The sequence below is a fragment of the Phyllobates terribilis genome, unplaced genomic scaffold, assembly GCF_046119375.1.
Source record: "Phyllobates terribilis strain yellow unplaced genomic scaffold, ASM4611937v1 Scaffold_38__1_contigs__length_12584779, whole genome shotgun sequence".
In the NCBI taxonomy this organism is placed as follows: Eukaryota; Metazoa; Chordata; class Amphibia; order Anura; family Dendrobatidae; genus Phyllobates; species Phyllobates terribilis.
This window is the reverse complement of record NW_027362798.1, coordinates 2,718,429-2,733,641: the sequence shown is the minus strand read 5'-3', so window position 1 is coordinate 2,733,641 and position 15,213 is coordinate 2,718,429. Positions and strand designations below refer to the sequence as shown.

General features: G+C 43.9%; 9 non-coding genes across 9 annotated transcripts; all 9 read right to left on the bottom strand.

The window, feature by feature from the left end:
* Positions 1-1,956: 1,956 nt before the first annotated feature.
* On the bottom strand, positions 1,957-2,147 carry LOC141183073 (U2 spliceosomal RNA). The gene has a single exon (XR_012258085.1). It is a non-coding gene; the product is annotated as a U2 spliceosomal RNA (small nuclear RNA).
* Positions 2,148-3,262: 1,115 nt separating this feature from the next.
* Positions 3,263-3,453, bottom strand: LOC141183072 (U2 spliceosomal RNA). The gene has a single exon (XR_012258084.1). It is a non-coding gene; the product is annotated as a U2 spliceosomal RNA (small nuclear RNA).
* A 1,115-nt stretch (positions 3,454-4,568) lies between these two features.
* LOC141183071 (U2 spliceosomal RNA) lies at positions 4,569-4,759 on the bottom strand. The gene has a single exon (XR_012258083.1). It is a non-coding gene; the product is annotated as a U2 spliceosomal RNA (small nuclear RNA).
* Positions 4,760-5,877: 1,118 nt separating this feature from the next.
* LOC141183070 (U2 spliceosomal RNA) lies at positions 5,878-6,068 on the bottom strand. The gene has a single exon (XR_012258082.1). It is a non-coding gene; the product is annotated as a U2 spliceosomal RNA (small nuclear RNA).
* Positions 6,069-7,183: 1,115 nt separating this feature from the next.
* LOC141183069 (U2 spliceosomal RNA) lies at positions 7,184-7,374 on the bottom strand. The gene has a single exon (XR_012258081.1). It is a non-coding gene; the product is annotated as a U2 spliceosomal RNA (small nuclear RNA).
* A 1,115-nt stretch (positions 7,375-8,489) lies between these two features.
* On the bottom strand, positions 8,490-8,680 carry LOC141183068 (U2 spliceosomal RNA). The gene has a single exon (XR_012258080.1). It is a non-coding gene; the product is annotated as a U2 spliceosomal RNA (small nuclear RNA).
* A 1,118-nt stretch (positions 8,681-9,798) lies between these two features.
* On the bottom strand, positions 9,799-9,989 carry LOC141183067 (U2 spliceosomal RNA). The gene has a single exon (XR_012258079.1). It is a non-coding gene; the product is annotated as a U2 spliceosomal RNA (small nuclear RNA).
* Positions 9,990-11,107: 1,118 nt separating this feature from the next.
* Positions 11,108-11,298, bottom strand: LOC141183066 (U2 spliceosomal RNA). Its single transcript, XR_012258078.1, has one exon. It is a non-coding gene; the product is annotated as a U2 spliceosomal RNA (small nuclear RNA).
* Positions 11,299-12,414: 1,116 nt separating this feature from the next.
* On the bottom strand, positions 12,415-12,597 carry LOC141183356 (U2 spliceosomal RNA). Its single transcript, XR_012258334.1, has one exon. It is a non-coding gene; the product is annotated as a U2 spliceosomal RNA (small nuclear RNA).
* Positions 12,598-15,213: the final 2,616 nt, after the last annotated feature.

Below are 15,213 nucleotides of genomic sequence, written 5' to 3'. Positions count from 1 at the left end.
GCATTACAAACCATGGAGTTAGTACACTCCATTGCCAGATGACCCTCTTTATTGCATTTCCCACAAAACTTCTCCACCGTGCAGTCCTCTTGGTAGTGTCCAAAGGATTTACACTTCCTGCAAAAACGCGGAGCACCAGGAAAAAACATATACCCTCTATCCCTCCCGATGGCAAAACTGAGGGGAGGGTAGTGGATACCCCCAGGTCCCTGGGGGTCCTCCTGGAACCGAACAAAAAACTTGTGTTTGCCAGTCCACAAGCCCACCTCATTCCTCACCTTGTGTGAGTAGGACACATAGCTGCAATGAAGGTTCAGGAATCTAGTAATGTCCTCCACATCCACAAGGGGGTTGTGCATAAACACAACAACTGGCACTTCCCCCTTAGTATACAATACCGTGAATGTAAGCCCATCAAGAGCCGGATGATCCAAGGCTTGCTGATCCTTTAGAGTCTTGAAAAGATTCTGGCAAGCTGCCATACGATCAAGGACTAAAACGTACCGGCCATTCTTTGGGAACTCCTGTAGGCAAATGATGTCTCCACGACCAACATTCAAAATCTTGAAGATGACGACTTCCACCAAGAACCGCAGGTTAAAGAAATTCCTCTTCGACTCCTCAATATCAATGCGAAAAGCATTTTTGACCCGAATATCATCGGTCCCGGCATAGCGAATCTTGACGCCCATTATCACCTCTCGTTTCCTCTGGACCCCCCCCAATAGCAGCAGGCAGCTTAAGCCACCTAAGTGGCGATGCTGCAAGGCCGAGGGGGAGACACTATAGGATCCTTCTGACCAGATACAAGATCTAAGCCAAAAGGCCGAGAAGCGATAACCAGAATTGGTTTCAAACTACGGAGCCACCCAAGGATCCTGAAAAGTCCATTTGTGGAGATGAGCTCCTGGACTCCCGTTAAGAAGACATGTTGTCAACCTCTAGATCCCTTACATGCCTGCACTTTTCGGCTTGCTGCTGCTGCTGCAATCCACGCGTTTTAGATCTGCATAACTCCACCTCTTTAAACACAGCACCTTCACCCCCTGCTGTTCCCACCCGCCTCAACACCGTTGGAAGGGAGGAGAACCAATTAAGGCGGGGGGTGGGGTGGAACGAGCAGCTGTCTACCCTTAGCAGGAGGGCTCCTGATTACATACCTCTCCTGCTGCTGCTGCTGCTGGCTGTCCAGCAGCAGACTGAAGGTGGCTGCTGCTGTGCACAGGTATATAAAGGCTCAGAGCCTATTATGACACGCGCAGCCAGCGTTCCATTGCCACATTCCATCTACTGCAGGCAGGATACCTGGCTGGCTGAATGTCGCTGAGAAGCTCACAGAGACCGCCATAAGCAACAGTTTAACAGAATGCCACAGACTAATCAACCAAACTTTTTGGGTTGGGTTCTCTTTTATAGTCTGCAGGCATTAAATGAAAGAAGTCAGTGTTCCAGCAGAAGGAGACAACGTTTCAGAAAAGGCATTGTAGCAAACCAAAAAAGAAATTTTAAGCGCAGCAGAGTAACCAGCGCACATACCTGTTAGCTCAGGTGAGTTTAAAAGGCTGCTGTTGATAACAAGGGCATTTGCTAAATAGATGGTGTGTGTGCAACAATATACTGAAAGGTCAATTATATTGTGCAGCTTATCTCACCACCTGTAGTTATTTAGGTGAAAGCTCCAAAATGCTTGCCTAATATGTCTGTTTATCCAAAAGGAAGTAAAAAGGGAGAGCTAGAAAGATAGCATTGCATCACATTACATGGCAATGCAATGCACAGTTGCTGAAGTTGAACCAAAATGAGCTTGTAATCTGGCTTCTGCAACTTTGAACATGAAAAATCCAATGAGGAGAAGAAAAGCAAAGCCAAAGAGTCCATCCCAAAATCCGACAAACAAGCAAAATGAACAAAAAACATTGAATTCAATTCTTTCTGATTTTAGAAACTGCATTAAAGAAGGGGTGCACCGGTCCTGGAGATACTGCAATACCAGGTCAATGCGTGGAGTGGACAGAGCAAGCTCTTTTTCCATCTCCCTGTTCTAAAAATCCATTTAATATATGGTCCCCAGATAGGGGACGTATCAGATATTAAACTGATAAGAACAGATACTACACTTGATCTTAGCCAAAAGGCCGAGAAGCGATAACCAGAATTGGTTTCAAACTACGGAGCCACCCAAGGATCCTGAAAAGTCCATTTGTGGAGATGAGCTCCTGGACTCCCGTTAAGAAGACATGTTGTCAACCTCTAGATCCCTTACATGCCTGCACTTTTCGGCTTGCTGCTGCTGCAATCCACGCGTTTTAGATCTGCATAACTCCACCTCTTTAAACACAGCACCTTCACCCCCTGCTGTTCCCACCCGCCTCAACACCGTTGGAAGGGAGGAGAACCAATTAAGGCGGGGAGTGGGGTGGAACGAGCAGCTGTCTACCCTTAGCAGGAGGGCTCCTGATTACATACCTCTCCTGCTGCTGCTGCTGCTGGCTGTCCAGCAGCAGACTGAAGGTGGCTGCTGCTGTGCACAGGTATATAAAGGCTCAGAGCCTATTATGACACGCGCAGCCAGCGTTCCATTGCCACATTCCATCTACTGCAGGCAGGATACCTGGCTGGCTGAATGTCGCTGAGAAGCTCACAGAGACCGCCATAAGCAACAGTTTAACAGAATGCCACAGACTAATCAACCAAACTTTTTGGGTTGGGTTCTCTTTTATAGTCTGCAGGCATTAAATGAAAGAAGTCAGTGTTCCAGCAGAAGGAGACAACGTTTCAGAAAAGGCATTGTAGCAAACCAAAAAAGAAATTTTAAGCGCAGCAGAGTAACCAGCGCACATACCTGTTAGCTCAGGTGAGTTTAAAAGGCTGCTGTTGATAACAAGGGCATTTGCTAAATAGATGGTGTGTGTGCAACAATATACTGAAAGGTCAATTATATTGTGCAGCTTATCTCACCACCTGTAGTTATTTAGGTGAAAGCTCCAAAATGCTTGCCTAATATGTCTGTTTATCCAAAAGGAAGTAAAAAGGGAGAGCTAGAAAGATAGCATTGCATCACATTACATGGCAATGCAATGCACAGTTGCTGAAGTTGAACCAAAATGAGCTTGTAATCTGGCTTCTGCAACTTTGAACATGAAAAATCCAATGAGGAGAAGAAAAGCAAAGCCAAAGAGTCCATCCCAAAATCCGACAAACAAGCAAAATGAACAAAAAACATTGAATTCAATTCTTTCTGATTTTAGAAACTGCATTAAAGAAGGGGTGCACCGGTCCTGGAGATACTGCAATACCAGGTCAATGCGTGGAGTGGACAGAGCAAGCTCTTTTTCCATCTCCCTGTTCTAAAAATCCATTTAATATATGGTCCCCAGATAGGGGACGTATCAGATATTAAACTGATAAGAACAGATACTACACTTGATCTTAGCCAAAAGGCCGAGAAGCGATAACCAGAATTGGTTTCAAACTACGGAGCCACCCAAGGATCCTGAAAAGTCCATTTGTGGAGATGAGCTCCTGGACTCCCGTTAAGAAGACATGTTGTCAACCTCTAGATCCCTTACATGCCTGCACTTTTCGGCTTGCTGCTGCTGCAATCCACGCGTTTTAGATCTGCATAACTCCACCTCTTTAAACACAGCACCTTCACCCCCTGCTGTTCCCACCCGCCTCAACACCGTTGGAAGGGAGGAGAACCAATTAAGGCGGGGGGTGGGGTGGAACGAGCAGCTGTCTACCCTTAGCAGGAGGGCTCCTGATTACATACCTCTCCTGCTGCTGCTGCTGCTGGCTGTCCAGCAGCAGACTGAAGGTGGCTGCTGCTGTGCACAGGTATATAAAGGCTCAGAGCCTATTATGACACGCGCAGCCAGCGTTCCATTGCCACATTCCATCTACTGCAGGCAGGATACCTGGCTGGCTGAATGTCGCTGAGAAGCTCACAGAGACCGCCATAAGCAACAGTTTAACAGAATGCCACAGACTAATCAACCAAACTTTTTGGGTTGGGTTCTCTTTTATAGTCTGCAGGCATTAAATGAAAGAAGTCAGTGTTCCAGCAGAAGGAGACAACGTTTCAGAAAAGGCATTGTAGCAAACCAAAAAAGAAATTTTAAGCGCAGCAGAGTAACCAGCGCACATACCTGTTAGCTCAGGTGAGTTTAAAAGGCTGCTGTTGATAACAAGGGCATTTGCTAAATAGATGGTGTGTGTGCAACAATATACTGAAAGGTCAATTATATTGTGCAGCTTATCTCACCACCTGTAGTTATTTAGGTGAAAGCTCCAAAATGCTTGCCTAATATGTCTGTTTATCCAAAAGGAAGTAAAAAGGGAGAGCTAGAAAGATAGCATTGCATCACATTACATGGCAATGCAATGCACAGTTGCTGAAGTTGAACCAAAATGAGCTTGTAATCTGGCTTCTGCAACTTTGAACATGAAAAATCCAATGAGGAGAAGAAAAGCAAAGCCAAAGAGTCCATCCCAAAATCCGACAAACAAGCAAAATGAACAAAAAACATTGAATTCAATTCTTTCTGATTTTAGAAACTGCATTAAAGAAGGGGTGCACCGGTCCTGGAGATACTGCAATACCAGGTCAATGCGTGGAGTGGACAGAGCAAGCTCTTTTTCCATCTCCCTGTTCTAAAAATCCATTTAATATATGGTCCCCAGATAGGGGACGTATCAGATATTAAACTGATAAGAACAGATACTACACTTGATCTTAGCCAAAAGGCCGAGAAGCGATAACCAGAATTGGTTTCAAACTACGGAGCCACCCAAGGATCCTGAAAAGTCCATTTGTGGAGATGAGCTCCTGGACTCCCGTTAAGAAGACATGTTGTCAACCTCTAGATCCCTTACATGCCTGCACTTTTCGGCTTGCTGCTGCTGCAATCCACGCGTTTTAGATCTGCATAACTCCACCTCTTTAAACACAGCACCTTCACCCCCTGCTGTTCCCACCCGCCTCAACACCGTTGGAAGGGAGGAGAACCAATTAAGGCGGGGGGTGGGGTGGAACGAGCAGCTGTCTACCCTTAGCAGGAGGGCTCCTGATTACATACCTCTCCTGCTGCTGCTGCTGCTGCTGGCTGTCCAGCAGCAGACTGAAGGTGGCTGCTGCTGTGCACAGGTATATAAAGGCTCAGAGCCTATTATGACACGCGCAGCCAGCGTTCCATTGCCACATTCCATCTACTGCAGGCAGGATACCTGGCTGGCTGAATGTCGCTGAGAAGCTCACAGAGACCGCCATAAGCAACAGTTTAACAGAATGCCACAGACTAATCAACCAAACTTTTTGGGTTGGGTTCTCTTTTATAGTCTGCAGGCATTAAATGAAAGAAGTCAGTGTTCCAGCAGAAGGAGACAACGTTTCAGAAAAGGCATTGTAGCAAACCAAAAAAGAAATTTTAAGCGCAGCAGAGTAACCAGCGCACATACCTGTTAGCTCAGGTGAGTTTAAAAGGCTGCTGTTGATAACAAGGGCATTTGCTAAATAGATGGTGTGTGTGCAACAATATACTGAAAGGTCAATTATATTGTGCAGCTTATCTCACCACCTGTAGTTATTTAGGTGAAAGCTCCAAAATGCTTGCCTAATATGTCTGTTTATCCAAAAGGAAGTAAAAAGGGAGAGCTAGAAAGATAGCATTGCATCACATTACATGGCAATGCAATGCACAGTTGCTGAAGTTGAACCAAAATGAGCTTGTAATCTGGCTTCTGCAACTTTGAACATGAAAAATCCAATGAGGAGAAGAAAAGCAAAGCCAAAGAGTCCATCCCAAAATCCGACAAACAAGCAAAATGAACAAAAAACATTGAATTCAATTCTTTCTGATTTTAGAAACTGCATTAAAGAAGGGGTGCACCGGTCCTGGAGATACTGCAATACCAGGTCAATGCGTGGAGTGGACAGAGCAAGCTCTTTTTCCATCTCCCTGTTCTAAAAATCCATTTAATATATGGTCCCCAGATAGGGGACGTATCAGATATTAAACTGATAAGAACAGATACTACACTTGATCTTAGCCAAAAGGCCGAGAAGCGATAACCAGAATTGGTTTCAAACTACGGAGCCACCCAAGGATCCTGAAAAGTCCATTTGTGGAGATGAGCTCCTGGACTCCCGTTAAGAAGACATGTTGTCAACCTCTACATCCCTTACATGCCTGCACTTTTCGGCTTGCTGCTGCTGCAATCCACGCGTTTTAGATCTGCATAACTCCACCTCTTTAAACACAGCACCTTCACCCCCTGCTGTTCCCACCCGCCTCAACACCGTTGGAAGGGAGGAGAACCAATTAAGGCGGGGAGTGGGGTGGAACGAGCAGCTGTCTACCCTTAGCAGGAGGGCTCCTGATTACATACCTCTCCTGCTGCTGCTGCTGCTGGCTGTCCAGCAGCAGACTGAAGGTGGCTGCTGCTGTGCACAGGTATATAAAGGCTCAGAGCCTATTATGACACGCGCAGCCAGCGTTCCATTGCCACATTCCATCTACTGCAGGCAGGATACCTGGCTGGCTGAATGTCGCTGAGAAGCTCACAGAGACCGCCATAAGCAACAGTTTAACAGAATGCCACAGACTAATCAACCAAACTTTTTGGGTTGGGTTCTCTTTTATAGTCTGCAGGCATTAAATGAAAGAAGTCAGTGTTCCAGCAGAAGGAGACAACGTTTCAGAAAAGGCATTGTAGCAAACCAAAAAAGAAATTTTAAGCGCAGCAGAGTAACCAGCGCACATACCTGTTAGCTCAGGTGAGTTTAAAAGGCTGCTGTTGATAACAAGGGCATTTGCTAAATAGATGGTGTGTGTGCAACAATATACTGAAAGGTCAATTATATTGTGCAGCTTATCTCACCACCTGTAGTTATTTAGGTGAAAGCTCCAAAATGCTTGCCTAATATGTCTGTTTATCCAAAAGGAAGTAAAAAGGGAGAGCTAGAAAGATAGCATTGCATCACATTACATGGCAATGCAATGCACAGTTGCTGAAGTTGAACCAAAATGAGCTTGTAATCTGGCTTCTGCAACTTTGAACATGAAAAATCCAATGAGGAGAAGAAAAGCAAAGCCAAAGAGTCCATCCCAAAATCCGACAAACAAGCAAAATGAACAAAAAACATTGAATTCAATTCTTTCTGATTTTAGAAACTGCATTAAAGAAGGGGTGCACCGGTCCTGGAGATACTGCAATACCAGGTCAATGCGTGGAGTGGACAGAGCAAGCTCTTTTTCCATCTCCCTGTTCTAAAAATCCATTTAATATATGGTCCCCAGATAGGGGACGTATCAGATATTAAACTGATAAGAACAGATACTACACTTGATCTTAGCCAAAAGGCCGAGAAGCGATAACCAGAATTGGTTTCAAACTACGGAGCCACCCAAGGATCCTGAAAAGTCCATTTGTGGAGATGAGCTCCTGGACTCCCGTTAAGAAGACATGTTGTCAACCTCTAGATCCCTTACATGCCTGCACTTTTCGGCTTGCTGCTGCTGCAATCCACGCGTTTTAGATCTGCATAACTCCACCTCTTTAAACACAGCACCTTCACCCCCTGCTGTTCCCACCCGCCTCAACACCGTTGGAAGGGAGGAGAACCAATTAAGGCGGGGGGTGGGGTGGAACGAGCAGCTGTCTACCCTTAGCAGGAGGGCTCCTGATTACATACCTCTCCTGCTGCTGCTGCTGCTGGCTGTCCAGCAGCAGACTGAAGGTGGCTGCTGCTGTGCACAGGTATATAAAGGCTCAGAGCCTATTATGACACGCGCAGCCAGCGTTCCATTGCCACATTCCATCTACTGCAGGCAGGATACCTGGCTGGCTGAATGTCGCTGAGAAGCTCACAGAGACCGCCATAAGCAACAGTTTAACAGAATGCCACAGACTAATCAACCAAACTTTTTGGGTTGGGTTCTCTTTTATAGTCTGCAGGCATTAAATGAAAGAAGTCAGTGTTCCAGCAGAAGGAGACAACGTTTCAGAAAAGGCATTGTAGCAAACCAAAAAAGAAATTTTAAGCGCAGCAGAGTAACCAGCGCACATACCTGTTAGCTCAGGTGAGTTTAAAAGGCTGCTGTTGATAACAAGGGCATTTGCTAAATAGATGGTGTGTGTGCAACAATATACTGAAAGGTCAATTATATTGTGCAGCTTATCTCACCACCTGTAGTTATTTAGGTGAAAGCTCCAAAATGCTTGCCTAATATGTCTGTTTATCCAAAAGGAAGTAAAAAGGGAGAGCTAGAAAGATAGCATTGCATCACATTACATGGCAATGCAATGCACAGTTGCTGAAGTTGAACCAAAATGAGCTTGTAATCTGGCTTCTGCAACTTTGAACATGAAAAATCCAATGAGGAGAAGAAAAGCAAAGCCAAAGAGTCCATCCCAAAATCCGACAAACAAGCAAAATGAACAAAAAACATTGAATTCAATTCTTTCTGATTTTAGAAACTGCATTAAAGAAGGGGTGCACCGGTCCTGGAGATACTGCAATACCAGGTCAATGCGTGGAGTGGACAGAGCAAGCTCTTTTTCCATCTCCCTGTTCTAAAAATCCATTTAATATATGGTCCCCAGATAGGGGACGTATCAGATATTAAACTGATAAGAACAGATACTACACTTGATCTTAGCCAAAAGGCCGAGAAGCGATAACCAGAATTGGTTTCAAACTACGGAGCCACCCAAGGATCCTGAAAAGTCCATTTGTGGAGATGAGCTCCTGGACTCCCGTTAAGAAGACATGTTGTCAACCTCTAGATCCCTTACATGCCTGCACTTTTCGGCTTGCTGCTGCTGCAATCCACGCGTTTTAGATCTGCATAACTCCACCTCTTTAAACACAGCACCTTCACCCCCTGCTGTTCCCACCCGCCTCAACACCGTTGGAAGGGAGGAGAACCAATTAAGGCGGGGGGTGGGGTGGAACGAGCAGCTGTCTACCCTTAGCAGGAGGGCTCCTGATTACATACCTCTCCTGCTGCTGCTGCTGCTGCTGGCTGTCCAGCAGCAGACTGAAGGTGGCTGCTGCTGTGCACAGGTATATAAAGGCTCAGAGCCTATTATGACACGCGCAGCCAGCGTTCCATTGCCACATTCCATCTACTGCAGGCAGGATACCTGGCTGGCTGAATGTCGCTGAGAAGCTCACACAGACCGCCATAAGCAACAGTTTAACAGAATGCCACAGACTAATCAACCAAACTTTTTGGGTTGGGTTCTCTTTTATAGTCTGCAGGCATTAAATGAAAGAAGTCAGTGTTCCAGCAGAAGGAGACAACGTTTCAGAAAAGGCATTGTAGCAAACCAAAAAAGAAATTTTAAGCGCAGCAGAGTAACCAGCGCACATACCTGTTAGCTCAGGTGAGTTTAAAAGGCTGCTGTTGATAACAAGGGCATTTGCTAAATAGATGGTGTGTGTGCAACAATATACTGAAAGGTCAATTATATTGTGCAGCTTATCTCACCACCTGTAGTTATTTAGGTGAAAGCTCCAAAATGCTTGCCTAATATGTCTGTTTATCCAAAAGGAAGTAAAAAGGGAGAGCTAGAAAGATAGCATTGCATCACATTACATGGCAATGCAATGCACAGTTGCTGAAGTTGAACCAAAATGAGCTTGTAATCTGGCTTCTGCAACTTTGAACATGAAAAATCCAATGAGGAGAAGAAAAGCAAAGCCAAAGAGTCCATCCCAAAATCCGACAAACAAGCAAAATGAACAAAAAACATTGAATTCAATTCTTTCTGATTTTAGAAACTGCATTAAAGAAGGGGTGCACCGGTCCTGGAGATACTGCAATACCAGGTCAATGCGTGGAGTGGACAGAGCAAGCTCTTTTTCCATCTCCCTGTTCTAAAAATCCATTTAATATATGGTCCCCAGATAGGGGACGTATCAGATATTAAACTGATAAGAACAGATACTACACTTGATCTTAGCCAAAAGGCCGAGAAGCGATAACCAGAATTGGTTTCAAACTACGGAGCCACCCAAGGATCCTGAAAAGTCCATTTGTGGAGATGAGCTCCTGGACTCCCGTTAAGAAGACATGTTGTCAACCTCTAGATCCCTTACATGCCTGCACTTTTCGGCTTGCTGCTGCTGCAATCCACGCGTTTTAGATCTGCATAACTCCACCTCTTTAAACACAGCACCTTCACCCCCTGCTGTTCCCACCCGCCTCAACACCGTTGGAAGGGAGGAGAACCAATTAAGGCGGGGGGTGGGGTGGAACGAGCAGCTGTCTACCCTTAGCAGGAGGGCTCCTGATTACATACCTCTCCTGCTGCTGCTGCTGCTGCTGGCTGTCCAGCAGCAGACTGAAGGTGGCTGCTGCTGTGCACAGGTATATAAAGGCTCAGAGCCTATTATGACACGCGCAGCCAGCGTTCCATTGCCACATTCCATCTACTGCAGGCAGGATACCTGGCTGGCTGAATGTCGCTGAGAAGCTCACACAGACCGCCATAAGCAACAGTTTAACAGAATGCCACAGACTAATCAACCAAACTTTTTGGGTTGGGTTCTCTTTTATAGTCTGCAGGCATTAAATGAAAGAAGTCAGTGTTCCAGCAGAAGGAGACAACGTTTCAGAAAAGGCATTGTAGCAAACCAAAAAAGAAATTTTAAGCGCAGCAGAGTAACCAGCGCACATACCTGTTAGCTCAGGTGAGTTTAAAAGGCTGCTGTTGATAACAAGGGCATTTGCTAAATAGATGGTGTGTGTGCAACAATATACTGAAAGGTCAATTATATTGTGCAGCTTATCTCACCACCTGTAGTTATTTAGGTGAAAGCTCCAAAATGCTTGCCTAATATGTCTGTTTATCCAAAAGGAAGTAAAAAGGGAGAGCTAGAAAGATAGCATTGCATCACATTACATGGCAATGCAATGCACAGTTGCTGAAGTTGAACCAAAATGAGCTTGTAATCTGGCTTCTGCAACTTTGAACATGAAAAATCCAATGAGGAGAAGAAAAGCAAAGCCAAAGAGTCCATCCCAAAATCCGACAAACAAGCAAAATGAACAAAAAACATTGAATTCAATTCTTTCTGATTTTAGAAACTGCATTAAAGAAGGGGTGCACCGGTCCTGGAGATACTGCAATACCAGGTCAATGCGTGGAGTGGACAGAGCAAGCTCTTTTTCCATCTCCCTGTTCTAAAAATCCATTTAATATATGGTCCCCAGATAGGGGACGTATCAGATATTAAACTGATAAGAACAGATACTACACTTGATCTTAGCCAAAAGGCCGAGAAGCGATAACCAGAATTGGTTTCAAACTACGGAGCCACCCAAGGATCCTGAAAAGTCCATTTGTGGAGATGAGCTCCTGGACTCCCGTTAAGAAGACATGTTGTCAACCTCTACATCCCTTACATGCCTGCACTTTTCGGCTTGCTGCTGCTGCAATCCACGCGTTTTAGATCTGCATAACTCCACCTCTTTAAACACAGCACCTTCACCCCCTGCTGTTCCCACCCGCCTCAACACCGTTGGAAGGGAGGAGAACCAATTAAGGCGGGGGGGTGGGGTGGAACGAGCAGCTGTCTACCCTTAGCAGGAGGGCTCCTGATTACATACCTCTCCTGCTGCTGCTGCTGCTGGCTGTCCAGCAGCAGACTGAAGGTGGCTGCTGCTGTGCACAGGTATATAAAGGCTCAGAGCCTATTATGACACGCGCAGCCAGCGTTCCATTGCCACATTCCATCTACTGCAGGCAGGATACCTGGCTGGCTGAATGTCGCTGAGAAGCTCACAGAGACCGCCATAAGCAACAGTTTAACAGAATGCCACAGACTAATCAACCAAACTTTTTGGGTTGGGTTCTCTTTTATAGTCTGCAGGCATTAAATGAAAGAAGTCAGTGTTCCAGCAGAAGGAGACAACGTTTCAGAAAAGGCATTGTAGCAAACCAAAAAAGAAATTTTAAGCGCAGCAGAGTAACCAGCGCACATACCTGTTAGCTCAGGTGAGTTTAAAAGGCTGCTGTTGATAACAAGGGCATTTGCTAAATAGATGGTGTGTGTGCAACAATATACTGAAAGGTCAATTATATTGTGCAGCTTATCTCACCACCTGTAGTTATTTAGGTGAAAGCTCCAAAATGCTTGCCTAATATGTCTGTTTATCCAAAAGGAAGTAAAAAGGGAGAGCTAGAAAGATAGCATTGCATCACATTACATGGCAATGCAATGCACAGTTGCTGAAGTTGAACCAAAATGAGCTTGTAATCTGGCTTCTGCAACTTTGAACATGAAAAATCCAATGAGGAGAAGAAAAGCAAAGCCAAAGAGTCCATCCCAAAATCCGACAAACAAGCAAAATGAACAAAAAACATTGAATTCAATTCTTTCTGATTTTAGAAACTGCATTAAAGAAGGGGTGCACCGGTCCTGGAGATACTGCAATACCAGGTCAATGCGTGGAGTGGACAGAGCAAGCTCTTTTTCCATCTCCCTGTTCTAAAAATCCATTTAATATATGGTCCCCAGATAGGGGACGTATCAGATATTAAACTGATAAGAACAGATTTTTTTTTTTTTTTTTTTTTTAAAACCATTCAGGTTGTTGTAAACAACAGTATGAAAGTCCGCCAAAACCTTCAAATAGTTGCTCAACTATAACTCATCATCATGGTTAATCTTTATTCTTTTTATAAATTTATGTTTCCAAAATCAGAGTTAGTATATTTGTGCTATATTACTCTCATGAAGGTACATAAAATTACTGGTACTTTACCAGATGACGCCATTTCATGACCTTCCAAATGCCCTCAGCGTCCAATCCACCACCTCTACTCTTGTCCCATTTATATATAAGGTACAACCTAGATAGAATTAACCGAATACAGTCATTAATAGGTACAGTTTTTCTTTTGAACAAAGCCAGGTTTCTCACATCCCAAAGGCTTTCCATGACACACACCATTATTAACCACAAAATCCTTTCATTCACCTTTCCACATGCACCAATACCAAACATAGCCACTCTCCAGTTAATATAACTCACACCTGCTAATTCCTTACATAGACCACCCACACCTTTCCACACACTATATGCATAATCACAATCCCACATCACATGTCTCACAGTCTCACTCGCTCCACACCCTTCTCTTGGACATACATTCGTTCTGATTAAATCTCTTCTCTTTTGCACATCTCTCACAGGCAGTATATCATGCAAAGCCATCCACACCACATCCTTCTGTTTATTCGACATACCATGCGTACCCAATTTTTCCCATGCATCCGCCACTTCATTAAATCTTAAATCATTAATATTACATTCAATCTCATTTGCTCTCATTTTTCCCATCACCGCTTTTGGTTTCTCAAACTCACACATAGACACAGCCAGCAAATCATTCTTTCTAACAAACCTTTCAATCACCTCATACCACACAGGACATTTAAAAGCCACAGGCACACTTCCATCTTTTTTCACCCAGCATAACCCATACAACATCCATCCAGCCATATATCGCAACATATATGCACCTTTGTTCTTTTTACCCATTAGCACTACCACCGTTTTAATATAATTAAGGCTCAGGAATATTTCAATATCAGGAAAATTCAGACCACCATTCTGATATGTTTTGTATAAATATTCTCTCTTTAATTTTTCCATTTTACTCCCCCAAAAAAAAGTAAAAATTAATTTTTGTACTCTTTTTATTTTTTTGTATGGGGACGGAAAGACCCCAGCAACATAAAGTAATATTGGAAGTATTACTGCCTTAATTATAAGTACCTTTCCATTCAATGTCAACTCACGCATTCGCCAAAAATTCAGTTTCTTCTCTATCCGTAACCCACACTCATCCCAACTTTCAGTACCCTTCAGATCATCATTCAGCAATATACCCAAGACTTTAATCGACCCTTCCATACATGTCACACCATCCATCTTAATCCTACTATCACCAAAACACTTAAAACAACATTTATCCCAGTTTACCCTAAAAGCAGACGCACCACAGAAAAAATCCAATAATAACTTCACTCTACTCATAGACGCAATACTCTCACTCACAATCACCACATCATCCATATATCCCAGCACCTTGACATTCATTCCTTTACTCCCAGGTATTAGCATTCCTTTTATCGCTTTCTCTCTCCTAATCATACATAACAAAGGTTCAATCACACTAACAAACAAAACAGGGGAGAGAGGGCACCCCTGTCTAACACCTGATTTAATCAGGAATTTATCACACAACCAACCATTCACTAAAACTTCACTCGTCACATCATCATACAAACATCTCACACCATCTAGGAACTTCTTAGGGAAACCCATTTTTTCTAACACTTCAAACATAAACACATGCGACACTCTATCAAACGCCTTCTCAAAATCTAAAGCCAACAACATACACTTCTGCTTTCTATCTCTACAGTCTCCCAGCACATCTCTCAACAACAACAGATTATCACTTATACATCTCCCAGGCACAGCACACACTTGATCATCCTTGACAACCTTCCCAATCACTTCACGCATACGGTTTGCTAACATCTTGCTATACACCTTGTAGTCGGAATTTAGAAGCGTTATTGGCCTCCAATTCCCCAGTTTTTTCTTTTCACCTTTTTTATAGATTAACACAACCACACCTTCTTTCATAGATTCACACAGTTCTCCATTCTCCCACATATACTTACATACTTCCGTCAGATCCGCACCCATGCACTCCCACGCTTTCACATACAACTCTACTGGTATACCATCTTTACCTGGTGTTTTGTTTTTCTGAGCACTGAACACCACCTTTCTCACTTCATCCAGAATCACATCCTCACACAAGTTCTCACATTCATCATTATCCAATTTATCTTCCAAGCTACCTAACACTTCACCCATCAAACCAGAATCAATCCATTTATCCCCATACAGTCTACTATAGAAACCATTCACCTCCTCAATCACACCCTCTCCAGTTATACTCACATCATTCTCATCCAGTAATTCATCCATATCCATTTTTTTTCCATTCATTTTTTTGAAAAAGTATCTGGTACATTTTTCGTTTTTTTCCAGGTGTTCTATTTTGGTTCTGTACATTATTTCTTTCCCCTTTTTCTCAATCACACGTTTTAACTCATTCTTTGCTTCCACTAACAAATCACTCACATCAATCCCAGACATACTGCATTTTTTCAACCAT